The sequence below is a fragment of the Felis catus genome, chromosome C2 (genome assembly GCF_018350175.1).
Source record: "Felis catus isolate Fca126 chromosome C2, F.catus_Fca126_mat1.0, whole genome shotgun sequence".
Classification (NCBI taxonomy): domain Eukaryota; kingdom Metazoa; phylum Chordata; class Mammalia; order Carnivora; family Felidae; genus Felis; species Felis catus.
Genome location: NC_058376.1, coordinates 118,334,807 through 118,351,699, shown reverse-complemented (window position 1 = coordinate 118,351,699; position 16,893 = coordinate 118,334,807). Strand labels below are relative to the sequence as shown.

Here is a 16,893-nt window from a genome sequence, read left to right as displayed (position 1 = left end):
TCGCGTGCTCACTTTCTTTCTCTCTCTCTCTCTCTCTCTCTCTCTCTCTCTCTCTCTCTCTCCTTCAAAATAAATAAATATTAAAAAAAGAAACATAACTTCCAGGGTTTCATCAAAATTAAATAAAAACAATTATGACAACCCAACGAGCGTACTCTCTGATGCTTACTTGCTAGTCTGTAGTATTTTCAACATGGGCAAGTGAAAACTGTAGCAAAGTGAGTGATGGTGGGAAGGTCAACGGTTGGAAAATAACATCCACAAAATTAGTTCCCACACTGAAGAGTGCTACTGTGTTTGGGCAGTGGATTGATTTGAAGCTAGTCTCACTATGGTAGAGGATGTATTTTATGCCAGACACACTGAGTTACTGGTCAACATATTTTCTATTTAATATTCATGGCTACCATTGTGAAATAATCATGATGATAGGTTCCATATTATAGATGGGCCAAATCTAGTTAGTAGAAATTGAGTATTTTCCTAAGGGTCACACCAGTGATAAGGAACAAATAAAAAGGCAAAAATTAACCCTTATCTCTATTGTTTCTCCTTTACAGTTACCCTTCCCACCAGGGCTTAAAATCATAGAGTGTGTGTGTGTGTGTGTGTGTGTGTATACATATATATATATATATATATATATATATATATATATATAATATACATATATACATATATACATATACATACACATTTATATATATATATATATATATATATATATATATATATATTTAACATTTATTCATTTTTGAGAGACAGCACAGGTGGGGTTGGGACAGAGAGAGAAGGAGACACAGAATCTGAAATAGGCTCCAGGCTCTGAGCTGTCAGCACAGAGCCTGACACGGGGCTCGAACCCACAAACTCTGAGATCATGACCTGAGCTGAAGTCAGAGGCCCGATTGACTGAGCCACACAGGTACCCCTCAAAGAATTTTTTTTTAATTTTGTTTTATCAAACAGAACTGGAATCGATAGCATGTGAATCGCTTGAATTGTAGTTTGCCCTCAGACCATAATTCCTGAAATTGGTGATTTTCAACGTTCCCACCTCTTACATCTTCCTGTATAGGCTACTCCCCAGTCCCAACATACTAGAATCAAATCTAAAAACAGAGAACCAGAGAAATAATTTGAAATGGACTTTTGCTGCTTGACTGTTCACTGGGGCTGTGTTTGTGGAGGTCACTGAAGGAAAGACCAGAACACCTCCACTTGAAGGTACATAATGTCCTGGGAGGCTCTAGGATTCTGAAGGTAGCAGAAACACTATTGGGAAGGAAGGAAATCAATGAAGAGTCAGATTGAGTTATTACAAACTAAAACCAATAAACAGCCCCTGGACTCCAGGCCTACATGACAAAACAATTCAATAATTCACTGTAAAAGTAAAAATATATGTCATTGCTGGAACTCCTGTAATTTCCTCAGATTAGAGAGGTTAACAGAGCATGTACCATTGTTAAATGTTTAACTCTGAGGAGAAACCAATTTATTTCATGCTCTTGCCAAGTAAACTTTTGTCATTATAATCTTGATATATTCACTAAATTGATAGTGCTTTAGAAATGTGTATTTTCAGAGCCTGCTCTCTAATTTAGAGAAGAATTCAAATTTAAGAAGACCTTTTTTTAGGAGAAGCTTTATCTTAATGACCCTTTGGTTAAACCCTTAGAGAGTGTCTTATTATTTTTATGTTCAGTTTCTCTGGGGCTGTGAAAAAAGGAAAGCTGTTACTGGAACTTATTTTTGTTATTTTTCCTGCTGACATTTAAGAGACAATTATACAAGCTGTTTCTGTTCATCCTCTGAACCACGGCATAAAATTCCATATAGAAGGGTATTGTGAATGAGGCTAAGTCTGCTTTCTTTCTTTTTTTTTTTTAATGTTTATTTATTTTTGAGAAAGAGACACAATGTGAGCAGGGGTGGGGTAGAGAGAGAGGGAGACACAGAATCTGAAGCAGGCTCCAGGCTCTAGGCTCTGAGCTGTCAGCACAGAGCCCGACGCGGGGCTTGAACTCACCAGCTGTGAGATCATGACCTGAGCCGAAGTCAGACGCTCAACCGACTGAGCCACCCAGGTGCCCCAAGTCTGCTTTCTAATTGTAGCTTTGTTCCATTAGAATTAACTCCTCTCGTCATTAGGAAAAATGATTTATTCATAAGCTATGGCTTCTATGCAGAGAATGGACTAGAAACTATAATTTGGTTCTGAATTTCTGTCATTTAAATAATACCTCCCAGTCACTATTTAGTATTTATACATATTGTTAAAAATGTGCTAAGAAAATTCCATTTACTTGTATTATGTTGTGCAAATAGTTGTTCAATCCCCTCTAATTGAAAGGAAATATTAATTATTCATTTAATTCAGATAGCAAATCATTATTTTTAAGTAAATAATTTCTTTTTAATTTTTTTTAACGTTTATTTATTTTTGAGACAGAGAGAGAGCATGAACGGGGGAGGGTCAGAGAGAGAGGGAGACACAGAATCTGAAACAGGCTCCAGGCTCTGAGCTGTCAGCACAAAGCCTGACACAGGCCTCAAACTCACGGACCGCGAGATCATAAACTGAGCCAAAGTCAGATGCTAACCGACTGAGCCACCCAGGCAACCCTAAGTAAATATTTTAGAACACCTTTAGGTTTTAAAATTTTTGCAAAGATTTTACAGAGTCCCTGTATACCCCACACCCAGTATATCCTACTGTTAAAACTTTACAGTAGCAGCATGGTACATTTGTTATAATTAATGAACCAATATTGATAAATTAGTATTAACAGAAGTCCATACTGAATTTTTACGTGATACGCTTTATATTGCCCTTGAACTAATCCAGGCTATTACATGACATTTCATAGGCACTTGTTGGCTGAGACAGCTTCTTAAGCTTCTCTTCTTTTTGATGATCTTGACAGTCTTGAGAAATATTGGTCAGATATTTGGAAGAATGCCCATATCCTGAAGTTTGTCTTTTTCTCAAGATTAAACTGAGCTTATGGATTTCTGGGAAGAAGACCACAGAGGTAACAAGATGTTTTCATAATAGCATATTCACATGCCATTTCTGTTAATAATGATCTGGATCACCTGGCTGAGGTACTTTTTTTCAAGTTTCTCCATTAAAAGTTACCCTTTCCCCCTTCCTTCTCACACTAGAACCTTTGGAAGAAAGTCAAGAGGGAAAACAAAACAAAAGAAAACAAAACAACAACAACAACAAAAAGGACTAGAGAAATTTAAAGCCTCTGACACAATAATCACAAACATTAAACACAGTCCAGTTCCTACTCAGATTGGTATAGATCTACAAAATCATTTACCTCAGTTCCTGTTACATGATTAAGCACATCTTCCTTTACAGAAAAAATTAAAAGGCATGCCAAAAGGCAAACACAAATAAATAACAAAACAAAAGCTTTAAAAACAAACAACAACATAGAAACAGTCGGAAGAGACAAAGAACCACATTCTGATACAACAAAGATATTAAATAAGAAAGAGAATTTAAAATAATACGATTAATAAAATTAAGAGCTCTAATGGGAAAAAGGAGACAATATAAGATAACAGGTGGAAAAGATAGACTGCATGAAAGTACTGAATGATAGAAACTCTAAGAAGGAATCAAAAGGAAATGCTTTTATCAAGAACACTGTAACAGAAATGAGGAATGCCTTTAATGATCCCATCAATAACTGGCTTATGGCTGATGAAAGAATGAATCATTAAACTTGAAGGAAAATCGATTATAACTTCCATTGAAAAGAAAAGAATAAAGAAAAAAATGAAAAGACCCTTCAAGAATGCTAGGAAATTTCAAATCATGTAACATATGCGTTATTGGAATACCAGAAGGAGGAAAAAAAAATGAAGCAGAGGCAATATTTGCAGTAATTATAATAAAAATCAAGAAATTTACAAACGAAGGATAAACATTAAGCCACAGATCTAGGAAGTTCTGAGAACACCAGACAGAACAAATACTAAAATAATCCCATAATGAGGGGTATTATATTAAAATTGCAGGACGAAGAGCAAGGAAATCTTGAAAGAAGGTGAGAAACAACCCAACTTAAAAAAAATGGGGAAAAGATCTAAACAAACAACTTGTCAAAAAAGATATACAGATGGCAAATAAGCATTTTAAAGGTGCTCTACATTATTTGTCATCGATACGCTTCAAATTAAAACAATAGGATACCACTGTGCATCTCTTAGAAAGACTAAAATAAAAACTGACAACACTAAGTGCTGTTGAAGGTGTAGAACAAAGGAATTCTCACTCATTGCTTATAAGAATGCAAAACGGAGTATCTGTTTTAGAAAACAGTTTGGCTGTTTCCTACAAAGCTAAACATAGTCATGCCGTATGATCCAGCAATCATGCCCTTAGCCATTTACCGAACTGATTTGAAAAATGTGTTCACACAAAAACCTGCATGTGAATGTTGTATAACAGCTTTATTGATAATCACCCACAACTTGGAGCAACCAAATTGTCCCTTAAAAAGTGAATAGATACAATTCTGGCTTCTCTATTCTATTCCATTGGGCTGTGTGTCTGTTTTTGTGCCAATACCCTACTGTCTTGATGATTACAGCTCTGTAGTAGAGGTTAAAGTCTGGGATTGTGATGCCTCCCGCTTTGGTCTTCTTTTTCAATGTTACTTTGGCTTTTTAGGGTCTTTTGTGGTTCCATACAAATTTTAGGATTGTTTGTTCTAGCTTTGAGAACAATGCCAGTGCAATTTTGATCAGGATTGCTTTGAAATGTGCACATTGCTTCGGGTAGTATTGACATTTTAACAATATTTATTCTTCCAGTCTGTGAGCATGGAAGGTTTTTCCATTTCTTTGTGTCTTCTTCAATTTCCTTATGGAAAGAGACTAAATGTCCATCAAATGATGAATGGATAAAGATGTGGTTTATATATAGAATGGAATACTACTTGTCAATGAGAAAAAATGAAATACTGCCATTTGCAGCAATGTGGATGGAACTGGAGGGTATTATGCTAAGTGAAATAAGTCAGAGAAAGACCAATATCATATGTTTTCACTTATATGTGGAACTTGAGAAACATAATAGAAGACCATGGGATAAGGGAAGGGGAAAAAAATAGTTGCAAACAGAGGGAGGGAGGCAAACCATAAGAGACTCTTAAATACAGAGAACAAACAGGGTTGATTTTGGGGAGTGGAGAAGGGAAAATGGGTGATGGGCATCGAAGAATGTGCTTGTTGGGATGAGCACTGGGTTTTGTATGTAAGCGATGAATAACGGCAATCTACCTCCCAAACCAAGAGCACACTGTGTACCCTGTATGTTAGCCAACTTGACAATAAATTATATTTACAAAATTACAAAAATAGTGCTTCCATAGGTATTTAAAAAAATAAGTGAATAGGTAAACAGTGGTTCATCCATGCAATGGAATATTCATCAATAAGAAAAATGCACTCTCAAGCCACAACAAGACATAGATGAACCTTAGTTACATATTGCTAAGTGAAAAGAAGTCAATTTGGAAAGGCTATGTACTGTATGATTCCAATTATATGACATTGGAAAATGCATCCCCCTTAGATAAGACAAGAAGACTAGAGTGGGCTAGAGTGTGAAGAATATCCTTTCTCCATGTGGCATAAGCTCCAGTAAAACGTCTTTCATGGAAACTAAGCCTTTGTATGGAGAAGTATCAGTTTATTTCACAATGATTAGTCCTCACCTTTCCCTGTCGGAGCCACTCTGTGATCTTTCTCAGATCTCCCCCATGAGAACCTCATGGGGTTCCTGGAGGTGAAACTCAGGAAATGTGGTTCCCTTTCTAAGACTTTGTCCCTCCGAAAAACAAGTGTCCCTTTCAGAGCGCCTGGGTGGTTTAGTCGGTTGAGAGTCCAACTCGATTTTCGGTTCGGGCCATGGTCCCAGGGTCATGGGATCAAGCCCTGCATCAGGCTTGGAGCCTGCTTAAGATTCTGTCTCTCCCTTCCTCTGCTCCTCTTCCCTACTCTCTCCCTCTCTAAAATAAAATTAAATTAATAAATGTAAAGTTCTCCTTTCACTAGTCTACACGCACCTCCAGAAATTCAAAATGATTAATTACGTGTTCTCACCCATGGCTCCGTTCCACATCTCCAGACCTTGCTGTGGCTCCTCTGGATGTGTCTATCTCTTTGGACTTGGGCATTGCAGTTGGCTTCACAATCCAAGTGCCACAATAGCTTCAAGAAAAGTGAAGGTTCAGGTTTTTGTTGTTGTAAGAACAGCAATCGCAACTTTCAAACTCTTTTCAGGTCAGAGCTGAAAACAAAAACTAATCATTATGATTCTTTAAAGTATACAATGCTACATTCAAGAGGAAACAAGAAGATGCCATTTTTAGGGAAGTTGTTTCACATATTAGTTTTGTCTTCTTTCATTTTCTTGCTCATATGATATAATGGAGGCTCCAGAAAGTCCAAAAGATAATAAGTAAGGTAGTATGAGAACTTGCTGCTAAAATTTCAGTGAGTTAGGAGAGATTTGTATTATTTGAATCTTTATGAATAATTATGAAAGCAGTGCCCATCTGAATATTTGTATTCATGAAAACCAATACTGTGCAACAACTATTTATTGTTCTAATTCAGATGATTGTGAACAGATAGGTAATAAGCTTGCTCACACATAATGATCACGTCAATATGACAGTGAGAAAAGCAATATCAACCCCGCCTCCTTTGACTTTGCTGTAATGCAAAGCAGTTAACATTGTATTGAAAGGTCGAAATGCTTTTTTATCTTCATTATTTTTTTATTTTTTAATCGCAAAGCTTCCCAACATTGGTTAAGAAAACATGGGATGCTTCACAAATTTGCACTCCATCCTTGCACAGGGTCAAGCTAATCTTCTCTGTATTGTTCTAGTGTTACTATATGTGCTGCTGAAGGGAGTGCAGGTGGACATGCTTTTAAAAAAGTTTTTTGCTTTGCTTTTCTATTTTTTTAAATTTTTTTAACGTTTATTTATCAGGCTCCAGGCTCTGAGCTGTCAGCACAGAGCCCGACGTGGGGCTCAAACTCACAGACTGCGAGATCATGACCTGAGCCAAAGTCGGATGCCCAACCGACCAAGCCACCCAGGCGCCCCTAGCTTTGCTTTTTTAAATAAAGAAGAGCAGATACTCCTGGAAATTATCTATTAACCACCTGGTGGCCTTGGCAACTGAGGTTATTTCCTTAATACTTCAAAAAGCCTGCCAAATAAAAATTTAAAAAACAATGGCTAAAATCATAGTTTTCAAATTGTGTCATAAGAAGCCCCAAGAGGGACACCTGGGTGGCTCAGTCGGTTAAGTGTCAGACTTCAGCTCAGGTCATGACCTCATTATTTGTGAGTTCAAGCCCCATGTCCGGCTTTAGGGTGACAACTTAGAGCCTAGAGTCAGCTTCAGATTCTTTGTCTCCTTGTCTCTCTGCCCCTCCCCCAGTGCTCACTCACTCGTGCTCTCTCTCTCTAAATAAACATTAAAATTTTTTTCTTTAAAAAGCCCCAAGATACTATAATGAACTCTCAGAAATGCCTTGGATATTTTAAGTTTTTGAGAATATCACTGATTCTTGACAACTATCATACATCAGAACTACTACTATAATTTTATCATAAGATCCTGCTACATAAGTTTTGATGAAGTCATATCTTTGCAGTTTCTTGCAGCTTTAAACGTAAAGTAAATACAACCAGCAGCATAAAATAGGATATTAGTAGTTTTTCCTAATCTGTTTCTAAGGTTTAAGAATGTGTGCATTGTCCAACATGCGCACATTATTCCACAAGCTGAAATTGTGGTTATTTTGGAATAAAATAAATGTTTTCCTTTAATTAATATGTATTCTTGATTTATACAGCTACTAGAATTTTGGACAGATGTACTAGTTTGGATGTAACTACTTTATGAAATTCTTAGAGGTTCTTTAGGTCTTAGGATAATATGAAATAATTACTGAAACTCTAAGAATACCAGAAACCAAAAAAAAGGTTGAGAACCTCTCAACTAAAACAAAGTGATGGATTTAAAGACAAAAGATCAAACAGTAGAGTCAAACACAAAACATTTAAATGGAGATTTTAAAATATAATGCGTTAACTATAATTTTTAACAATGAAAAATGGACTGAGGACAATGCTTTGCAAAAGCAATTATCTTCAGTATCTGGGAAAATAACAGGGAATGGAAAGATGAGGAAATAAGATGGTTAATGGTCCTTAACTCTATGTTTCTTTGATATTAAAGCTGTAAATTAATTTACAGTGACATAGTATGGTTAAAATTTTTGTTCCATTCAATGACTGGGCTAGAGAATCTCTTTACTTCAAAATATAATTTTGTATAGATCAAAACCAGGGTCATTATATCAGTGGAGTATGGTCCATATAGTTTCTGTATGTGTTTGCATTCTCCTTAGAGGCCAATCTTTGATTTTAGAAACAGTCAGAAGTGTTCATGTTACTTAGAAATAGGTTTAGTGGTTATTGTCTTTTATTTGAAGTGTTATTTTTATAATTGCAAACATTAGTAAACTGACAGGTCATAATTACATCTGCAATTATGTGTCTCAGATGTTATTTAGGTTGTGAATGCTTATTATAGTAGTTATTTTTAAATGAATACCCCTTAGATTGCTTCTAAGAAATCACCATGGAAAAATTCGAACCTAGTTTCTAAATACAAACAGTATAGTTTCAGTTCTGCTTAAATATATGTGACTCATACCATTTTCTGTACTGTGCTAAAATATACATGACATAAAATTTAAGATTTTAACCATTTTTGTGTATAATTCAGTTGTGTTAAATGCATTCTCGTTGTTGTGGCATCATCTTCACCATCTATCTTCAGAACTTTATCCCAAACTGAAACTCATTATCCACTAAAAATAATTCCCCATTCGGGGCGCCTGGGTGGCTCAGTCGGTTAAGTGTCTGACTGCAGCTCAGGTCATGATCTCACAGTTCACGAGTTCGGGCCCTGCTTCGGTCTGTGTGCTAACAGCTCGGAGCCTGGAGCCTGCTTCAGATCCTGTGTCTCCCTCTCTTTCTGCCCTTACCCTGCTCATGGTCTGGGTCCCTCTCTCAAAAAAGGAAGAAATATTACAATTTTTTTTAATTTGCTATTCTCCTTTCCTGCAAGTCCCTGGCAACCACCATTCTACTGTCACCAGGAATATGATTACTCTAGGTACCCCACAAAGGTGGAATCATGCAACAATGTTGTTTTCTATGCCTGACTTACTCTCACTCAGCATGTTTTCCAACAGCAGCATGTATCAGGATCTCACTCATTTCTAAGACTCAACAATATCCCATTTTATGTACATATCACATTTTGTTTAGCCATTCATCTGTCGATGGACACTTAGATTGTTTCCATCATTTGGCCCTTGTGAATAATACTGCTAAGAATATTGGTATGCAAATTTATTCATACTGTTTTATACTGCTTTTTAAAATGAACAGGAGAACATTAATTCATAGAAATTCTTATTAAATGTGACATTTTGGTGAATGTTTTGAAAACTGCAAGTTAAAAAACAGGGCGTTGGCAAATCAGTTCTTTCTAGGAATGTTTCTGAGTAGAATGGTTCCCACAATTACAGGTTGTTATACTACTACATACCTCTACCTGATCACATTTATTCTGGTCACTCTTGAATATTTACTTGTGTGATGATTTGATTAATAGTTTTCTCATTTCCTCACTATACTGTAATCTTTGTATAAGACAGAAACTGACTGACTTTGCTCACTGTATTTTTACATGTCAAATATAGTCCCTGACATACACAATACAAAACTGGATACCAATCTTTATATAATCTCTAAAATATACATATACTAGCAGCAGTATAGATGAGAAGGAAGACACTCCTTCAGGATAGTCTTACATAGCCTCTTTTTCCAATTTCAATTTGCACTTGAGTCAAAATTACAGCTATTCTTATCATCTTAACCCAGAGGGTAAAGCACAACCTATCAGCACAGAGGGTCAAACTTGCTAGTTTCAGCAACCTGCACTCTTTGTCCTTTGATGCCGACCCCCAACCTTTCTTTGTAATATCTTGGACTTACCCATCTCAGTGAATGACATCAGTAAGAAAGGATAGTTGTCCGATTACCAACTAATTATGCCTGCTACATCACATATTATTTTTTTGAAGAAATGAACATAAATTACTTGTACAATAAAGACATAAAAACATTCTAAAGATATAAAACTTTCATTTGTATAAGTATAATAATATTTTAACTTATTTTCTCTTTTGCTGGCTTCAATATTGTTATAAGAAATATCAATGACTGTGCCATCTTGTGCAAGTGTAGAAAGGACTGTAGCTGACGATAGATATGATGACATGATCTCAGTATTTCCCCTGAATATTTGTTCTTTGAAGGAATTTAGAGTAATAGTATTTTTACAGTCTTCGTTCGTATTGAAAACGGCATGCTGTGGAAAGCTGCAGAATAGAATTTGAGAGCAAATCTTATTTAGACTATAATTAAATGAAGTTTTACTTAAAATAAAGCAGGAACCAAAATAAAGTCATATCCAGGCATATCATTTTAAAAAGTCACATTTATGTCTAGATTGAAAAAATAAATGAGTCTTAGAGTTGATTTTCAATTTAATTGAGGATATTATGTGTTTAGCTAATATGTTAATTACCTATTTCTCTGTGTACACATTTCATATATATAGATATACACATATAGATATATACATATATATACACACATATAGATACACACACACAATTTTTTTTTTTTTTTGCTCTTCTCATTCCTTTACCCACCAGTGTAAATTATTTTAAGCAGCATGTACCACTGGGACAAGTGAGACCATTCTTGTTTCCCTCAACATCACATAATTATATGCACATCAACTTGCTATAACCTGGAAGGGCAGACACTCCTAGAGCTGAATATTATACCTTATTGACAGCTTTAAAGAGTCCAAACTTCTCAAGTTCCTGAGCCTTCCAAATTGCCTAATCCAAATTAAGTGAAGGACTTTAAAAGTCACCTCTTTAGTTGAAATACCCCAGGGGGAGAAATTAGAGCCAATGTTTTAAGGCTTATTAGTATTAAATCAATATTTGTCAAACACCTAATTAGTCAAAAAGGGCCAAGTGTCTTAGTTGGCAGGATAGCTGACATTATTTGACTTCCTAGTCTCGAGTACCTGAGAAGCCACATAGCAGGACCGGAAGGATCATGTTGTAGCATAAACAATTCCTCTTCACAATGAATATATAAGGGTCATAGAACTTTGTGAATCAAATTGTATTACCATGGCATTCAAAGCAAAGCCACTTGAAATGCAAGTAGAAGACTCCAATATGTTTATCTAACATACAGATGATTATCAAGTATATGACATAGGGATGAAATAACAACTCGTTTCACATATACATTTTTTTTCCTTCATATTTATAATTTGGCTAAAATTCTGCTTGCATTTTTGTGAAGATATAGTTTTATTCCCCAATTTCTTACATTTTCAGTATGATGCAGAATATTCTGACAAACGTGTGTTATCCAATGAGTTGTTTTTTGTTGATGGTGGTGGTGGTGCTTGTTTTGTTTTGTTTTGTTTTTTTCCTCTGTGAGATTACCTTGAAGCAAATGGTTTGGGTACCTGAAAGCAGAGGGTCCACAATGGAATTTAGAAGGAAAGTGTCAATTGTCAGATTTTTGTTTTAAAACAGACTAATTATTTTTAATTACAGTACGTATAATAAAATTTACCAAGCGTACAGTTCCATAGTTTGACAGTTGTATAGATCAATGTATTCACCATCTCAATATATATATTTTTTCTCACCCATAAAATCCCCTTTCACGTTTTCATACTCAATCCGCCCCCCGCCCCCTTGCAGAGGCAACCACTTTAGGAATTCTATAAAGATTAGTTTGTCTGTTCTTTGACTTTATACAAATTTAATCATACAATATATACTCATTGTGTCCACATTCTTTCATTCAGATTAGTTTCTGTGGGGTTCATCATATTATCATGTGCTTCGTAGTTGACTCTCTTTTATTAATGGATAGTATTCCATGATTTGATATATCACAATGTGTTTATGAGATCCCCTGTGGTCACTAGTGTAATGGTTTGTGCTTTGAACGTCCTATCCAGTGAATTGTGTGTGCTCTAGGTTCATGATGATATTCTCTTAATTTTGCTTCAAGATAGGTAATAATGCTAGTGTTTAAGATAGGTCTGTAATAAATCTATTAATTTTTGTGTATGGAGTTAAATTTTGGAATTCATTTTCTCTGTTGTGATATACAATTTTCCCAACACCATTTATTGAAAAGAGATACTGTTTCCCACATTGCCAAATTATTAGTTGACCTATAATAAAATTAAATATCACAATGCCTTGATTATTGTAACCTTAGTGTAATTCTGGTAGACAGGTATTTTAAGTATTCCGATTTTGTACGTTGCCAGGATTGTTTGGTTATAAGAGATACTTTGCATTTCTATAGAATTTTAAATTCTAAAAAACCTATTAGAATTTTCATTGGAGCTCTATTGGATCTAAAACTAATTTGGGTAGAATTAAATCTTTAAAACACTGTTTTTTGTTTTCTTTTGTTTAGTTTGTTTGTGCATCTGCGTGGGTCAGTCAGTTAAGCATCTGATTCTTGGTTTCGGTTCAGGTCATGATCTCATAGTTCATGAGTTCAAGCCCTACATCAGGCTCCGTGCTGACAGCATGGAGCCTGTTAGGGATTCATTCCCTCCTCTCTCTGCCCCTCCCCTGTCATTCTCTCTCTCACTCTCACTCTCTCTCAAATAAACTGAAAGAAATAAATTTTTATCAAGACACTATCATAACATACCTCTTTATTTCTGTCTTCTGTAATTTTTTGCTTGTAGTGTTCAATACAGAGATTTGGTACATCATCAACTAAATGTATTCCTAAGTACTTATTTTTGTTCTTCTGAAATAAAATTTTGTACCTTGTATTTTAACGTATCATGTGACTTTTGCTAAATTTATGATTTTGGAGGGTGTTTTGCGGATTTTTTAATAGTTTTCTGCATACAAAATCTTACTGTCTTTAATAGTTTACTCTTTTATTTTTAATCTTATATGGCCTTCACTTTTTTTACTTATTATTATAATGTCTGGGACCTTCAGTTTTGTATTGGATAAAACAACTCTGCATCGATAGGCTTGAATATATCAAATCTTAGAGGAAAGCATTCAATATTTTCCATTAAGTATTATGACAGGTGGAGGACTTTTCATTCGTGAATACACTTAACCAGATTGGCTGATTCTTTTTTTATTTTCTCTTGTTTCTAGAGTGCTGATAGATTTTATTTGAGAGGGTATTGAATTTTACTTAATACTCTTCCTAATATTGAGAATGCCAAATGCTTTTACTCCTTTTTTTCTATTAATATGGCTATTTACATTGATTTTATAATGTTAAATTAACTTAAAATTTCTAAAATAAATAACATGTGCCATGGTACATTATCTGTTTTATATAATGCTTGATTCAATTTTCCCCAAATTCTGCTTCAATCTACAATCATTTGCATAATTAGTATGGTTGAGGAATATTGGTCTGTATATATATTTTAATATCTTGGTCAAATTTTGATATCAGGATAATGGCAGCCTTATAAAACTAGTTGGTTGGAAAAATTTATTTTCATAAAATATTTATATTTTCAATTATTGCACAGGATGATAGAATTGGCTATTGAAATTATGTTCCTGGAATTCATTGACTTGAATACATGTAGTGCAGGCTCTGTAGCACAATAGATAGTGCATTGGACTTCTACTTGAATAGATTTAAGACTTTTCAAAAAAAATAAATAGCAAAATGTTTAAAATCAAACACATCAATAATTACATTACATATAAATAAAATGAACACTGCAGTTACAACATAGAGATATTTAGATGGATAGCACAGCAGTTCCCAAGTTAAGGTGTCTACAAGAAATGCATTTTATTGGATATGGGCGTGGGGAGTGTCTGTGTGGATATGAGTTTTCTTTAAAAGTGAAGAAAATGTACTAGAATTGGATTAATGTGCTAGTAAGACCATTCTGTAAATGTACTAAAATTCATTGAAATGTGTGCTTAAAATGGATACATTTTATAGTTGTATAAATTATATCTTAATACAGATATTTTTAAAAGTGAAATCCATCTTAAATATAAAGGATAGGTTATGAGTGAAGTGATAGGAAAGGTATAGCAAACAAACAACCTAACATGGTCTATGTTTCTATAAGAAAATCTCATTAGGAAAGTGATCATTTTTCATTTTTAAAAAAATCTCAAAATTTAAGCAATGCTGAAATCATTTGTGATAAAACACTACAGTGAAACTATATCCAAATACAAAAGAGACTTTATAGAACATTCATGCTTATATTTTAATGGTGCATTTAATGATAAGTCCAATTTACTTATGGGATTCTATGTGTATTTTCCATTTAAAATAAAGCCATTTTGATGCGTATTTTGTAAAACAAAACTCCTTATTCCCACTTGAACCCCCTATCATTATCTGTTTGTTTGATTGGCGTTCCAGTCAACATCAGCATTAGGCAAATAAGCATAAAGATAAGAGCGAAATAGATTGGTCACATTGATGAACTGATCATTGATATAGACTATAAATTAATACAGGTGAATATTATAGATATTTTATATAAATGTAAACAGCAATAGAATATTAAAACATTCATAATTGATTCAAAATTATCAGTAATTATCTCTGGTGAACACATTAATAATATATTTTATATATTTCATTTGGTATAATTAACCTATAACGTTAAAAGTTTAGGGGTGCCTGGGTGGCTCAATTGGTTTAAGTGACTGACTTCGGCTCAGGTCACGATCTCGCAGTTTGTGACTCCGAGCCCCACATCAGGCTCTGTGCTGACAGCTTAGAGCCTGGAGCCTACTTCAGATTCTATGTCTCCCCTCTCTCTACCCCTCCCCTGCTCAGGTTCTGTGTCTCTCTGTTTCTCAATAATAAATAAATGTTAAAAAAATTTTGTTAATTTAAAAATTTAAAACAAAAGAGGGATACCATTAAATAATTCTTTAGGCGGACAATTTTAGTTTTCTAAAATATTATACTATAGCTATAGGTCTCATATTACAAAAATACTTATAATGTAAGGTCATGAATTTATTCAGCAAGAATATATCTTAATGGTTTATGTGAAGGCTCTCCATGTTTCAACATCTTTTTTTTTAACATATATTTATTGAGCACCTTATGTGAAATGCTGCTACGTACTATAGTAGAATTGGTATGATTAAACACTAGGGACGGATATATGATTTTGAGAATTTGAAATCATTAGTAATCTTAAACGCCATGGCTTTGTCTAAACAATCATGTTTGTCAACCAGGTAATCAACATTCATTCTCAGTTCCTGCTTTCTTTTTCTGGATCTTAATTAATGTGGGAATTAGATTCATAACTAGGTCTTCAAGCCTCTAGTATTGATCTTCCTTATTTTCAAAGATTATTGTAGGGATTAAGCAGTAAGAAGCAGAGAGGGCTATTTGTTAAATAAGAATCAAGTTTCAATAGAATTTAAGATATGAAGTTTAAAAGGGTATAAATTACATTCCCCAAGCTAAGAACATGAAAAATGTGCAGTATCTTATTTTAGAACTCCATTGCTAACATGATATGCAAGAAACTAGGAAGAAATTTATGAACTAAAATATACAATCTTGGTAAAATACTATTCTAAAATATTAAAGGATGTCAATACCCCACAGAATAGGAAGAATTGAACTAGTAAATCTCAAGTACTAGTTCAAATGTAAAACTCTAATCTCAAAATTATGTTGCTGAATTATTTGGAAAAAGAGAACAAGGACAATTATTTAGTTGACATTTATATGAATTAACGTAGCCTCTCCATGTATAAGAGTGGAGATTTTTTACCAAAAAAAAAAAAAAAAAAAGGTTACCAGATATATACTACAATAGTAAAATGCACCACTGAGCTACCGAGCTACCTTTCTTTCGACTGAATGGCTAAAATTGTTATTATGATGATATATTTTACATTTATACTAGGCACTCACATTTTGCCTAATTAGTTAATTTTGGTTCAACATTCATTTGTCTGTTGATTGCAGTCAACCCTGTCTGCTTTTTCAAATCAAGGAGGAGGCTAACTGCCTTGGAATCTTACATGGAGGTTGAGGAAGAAAAAAAACTTTCTTTATCCCATGCTTAGAACGTTTCCAATATCCTTATTTGGATTATATTAGGAATATTAGAGTGTGGGGTGTGTGTGTGTGTGTGTGTGTGTGTGTGTGTGTGTGTGTTTACGATCAAAACATATGGGGTCATAAAAATCCTTAACTGCCACTTAGTTTTAAATCTTTAAATGATTGTTGCAATTAATCTAGCATGGATTACATTATTAAAGTTATGTCAATATTTTAAGACTTTATTTTTTAGAGAAGTTTTAGTTTACACTAAAATTGAGAGGAAGAAGGGTACAGAGATTTGCCCTGCTGCACCCATGCATAGGCTCCTCCACTATTAACACCCTTCACCAGAATGGTCCATTTTCTTTTTTTTTTTTTAATTTTTTTAATGTTTATTTATTTTAGAGAGAGAGAGAATGAGCAGGGGAGGGGCAGAGAGTGAGGGAGACACAGAATCTAAAGCAGCCTCCAGGCTCTGAGCTGCCAGCACAGAGCCCGACATGGGGCTCAAACTCACAGACTGTGAGATCATGACCTGAGCCCAAGTCAGACACTTAACCAACTGAGCCACCCAGGTGCTCCCAGAATGGTACATTTTCTA

At 34.5% G+C, this 16,893-nt stretch overlaps 2 long non-coding RNA genes and 1 other non-coding gene across 3 annotated transcripts in view; 1 reads left to right on the top strand and 2 right to left on the bottom strand.

Annotated features, from left to right (window-relative positions):
* Nucleotides 1–11,887, bottom strand: part of LOC123380107 — a 30,676-nt gene extending 18,789 nt beyond the window's left edge. Inside the window, exons 1-2 of the long non-coding RNA XR_006585433.1 lie at nt 11,553–11,887; nt 6,133–6,319 (exon numbers count right to left, since the gene is read on the bottom strand). This is a non-coding gene — a long non-coding RNA (uncharacterized LOC123380107). The remainder of the gene's footprint in view (nt 1–6,132; nt 6,320–11,552) is intronic.
* The window catches only part of LOC123380106, a 278,930-nt gene that overhangs the window by 207,872 nt on the left and 54,165 nt on the right, over nt 1–16,893 (top strand). The window lies entirely within an intron of this gene.
* LOC111556402 lies at nt 6,850–6,955 on the bottom strand. The gene has a single exon (XR_002735887.2). It is a non-coding gene; the product is annotated as a U6 spliceosomal RNA (small nuclear RNA).